We start from the raw sequence: 3,081 nt of genomic DNA, 5'->3' as shown, positions 1-3,081 counted from the left end.
GATTGGTGGGGAGCGCTCCCAACTCTCTCAGCTCCCTTCAACCCACACACCGATGGACCCTTACCCTCACCAGCAACAACCCAAATCTGGCCTTCCTCCCTCGCCTCTGACCCTGGCGCTCCGTCTGGCTGCTGTACAAAGCACTCAGCTACTTTAGAAAATGCTGTATCTCCACCCCACACTTTGTGTACATATTCTGTTTCTAGAGTGGGGAGAAGTCAGAGAGCTGCTAAAAGCACTCTTCACACATGGCAACAAGCATCCTCCATCTTACACTACATGTCATTCTCTTACTAGCCTATAAAAAACACCAAAACAGCATACAATTCAAACCTTCTAATAACTATATTACCTTTTGATTGCAGTATAAGATTTCATCATTTAAAATACAAATATTTCAGCATCTCCCCTCTCCCTCCAGTTTAATCGACCAAACTAGTATCAATTCAGTTCTTCATGACTGCTAAAAGACTGATTTAAAATCCAAGCACTGGCCATCTTTCAAAACTGAAATTAATTTGGCTGGGCCAGCAACTCAAATAGAATCTCATTCCACAGCATTGGCCCAAAACAGAAAAATGCTATCGCTGAAGTACCAGCTTCTTAGCAACTGACAAAGAGGGGGAACAGACAGTAGTAGTAGTAGTAGACAGCAAACATTTTTTAGGAGGATTGCGGTGTTGTTTGTTGACTCATATTTGGTCAACAAACCTATCATAACTGGGTTGGTTTAAATATAAACATTTAAAAATCAAAGCTAAACTTGATTTTGGCACCAATCATAAGTAGAGGAGTGTGGTAGCCGTGTTAGTCCACTCTTAAGGTTATCAATAGAAATCAAACAAAATAAAACATGGAAAAGAAAATAAGATGATACCTTTTTTATTGGACATAACTTAATACATTTCTTGATTAGCTTTCGAAGGTTGCCCTTCTTCGTCAGATCGGAAATATTGGCACCAATCAGAAACCAATGAAGTTCATTTGGTTTCTTGTACTTTTAGCCCACCTAGCTGCTAATACTAAGTGGGTAACAGTATTGCATTCACAAATTTATATGCAATATGGAGAAATTATGTCTTTCCTTTTGACCTGATATTAAAAAAATGAAGAGATTAAATGCATGTAAATCAAAAATGAAACTAAACCTAAATAAATATTAAAAAACCTAAAAATACATACATTTTAAATATGGTGCTCAGTATCCAATAGCAGTTTCAACAGCTGATAACACTGTACTCAATCAATGTACCATCTATTAATCAAATCTATCTTATTAATAAAGAAATTTTTTATAAAAAGGCCACTTATCTGACTGAGTTGCTCCTAATTGCTTCAGCGTGTTTGAAGATGTCGCTAAAAAGACCACCAAAAAACAATTATGTGCTCAAAATATAAACAAATGCTCTTTTAGACCTACCAGATCAGTCCAGAACATGTGGGTTATTGTCCATCAACCATTTGCTGGGCATATTCTGGACTGGTCTGGTATGGACACTAAGGAAAGGTCAAATGATTAAAAAAAAACCCAAAACTTATTCATGCACTCTAAAAACAATGGGCTTGATATTCAGCCTGCAGCAGTTAGCAATTTTTAAGGCACTGACAGCTGCGGGCAGAACTTGACCTGGATATTCAATCAGTTCTTTCAGCAGATTTCATTTATCAGGGCAGTAAATGTTGGAACTCTCTTCCGAAATCTATTAGCCATCAACATAATTACACACAGCTTCGTTAGATATTAAAAAAGTTTCTTTTCACAGTTTTTTTATCAATGGTTTACGAATTCCAGAATTAACTTGCATGTTATCTTGCATATCACTTATGAACTATGGTAAGTTGCATGCCTAGGTACCAAGATTTACATCTGTCTTTTACATGGTGTAAGTTTTGGTGCTAAATGCCAACTAAGGCTCATTCTATAATGGAGTCTGTGTGAGATGCTGTAACAGAATACTATCTTAGCACATAGATTTTGGGTGCCTAATTTTTAGAACCCTTTATAGAATTGCCCCCTATCTGGTTAATGCCACAGCACAGTCGAGGCAGACCTGAAAGTTATCAAGTTATATACCCAGATAACGCCCCAGGCAAGTAGGACCACAGAAATAGCTGCCCTATGTACCCTGGATAATTATCTGGGCACCAGCACTGGTTATCACTCGGCACCCGGATAACTTCTGGTGGCCAGGCAAGACCTGAATATTCAGTGTCGATGCCCGGATTAGCACTGTATTTATTTAAGACATTTATACCCCACATTATCACAAGTTATACTCAAGTTCAATGTGGCTAACAATTGAGATTTAAGTAGGCAATAATAAGTGTATACAACAATCACCTTACAATACAGTCAATGTTTGAAGTATAGACAAGAGAAGATACAGCATTCACTATTCGGATAAGTAAGCACATATTCTGTAAGTTTGGTGCCTGTGTGTGATTAACTTATAGAATCAGATCTTAAATGCAGTTGGGTGCATCACTTCCGTTTTGGCGCATAATTTATGGTGAACTCTATAAAAATTAGGGGATAGTGCTGTCTGGTATCTGCTGCTGAAAATCCGGGAACCACCTGATTCAGCAAGACATAACTAGGTAGGAACCTCTCTGAGTCCCAATATATAAAACAAAGATAACATATTTAAGGAGATTAATTAAATACTTTGCGGGGAAAAAATGCTTTCTTGCTTTCAACTAATCTTCATGTCTCTTCAATTAAGATTATCCTAATATCATTCCTTTTCATATCAGTGAACCACTTCGCTGGAATATTTTGTATTAACTGCAGCCACCCCAAACTAAACTGGAAAATAAATGTTTATGTTCTAAAATGGCTGACATTCATGTCCATTTTAACCTATCTACATTATAGATGTTACATTATAGATGTTTATGTTTCTAAAATGGATGCTCCTACTGCCCGTAACAGCACATAAATGTCCATGTATTTTAGAACAGCAGATCCTGTTCTAAAACACTAGCAGAAGTTAAGACATCCCAGCCTGGACATCTTAGTTCTGATTTCTATGTTCTTGCCAAAATACTGCTCTCCATCAACCGCATGTAGGACTGGCGCTG

Source organism: Microcaecilia unicolor, chromosome 14 (assembly GCF_901765095.1).
Source record: "Microcaecilia unicolor chromosome 14, aMicUni1.1, whole genome shotgun sequence".
NCBI lineage: Eukaryota > Metazoa > Chordata > Amphibia > Gymnophiona > Siphonopidae > Microcaecilia > Microcaecilia unicolor.
The sequence above is the reverse complement of the archived record's forward strand: the minus strand, read 5'-3'. Positions refer to the sequence as shown.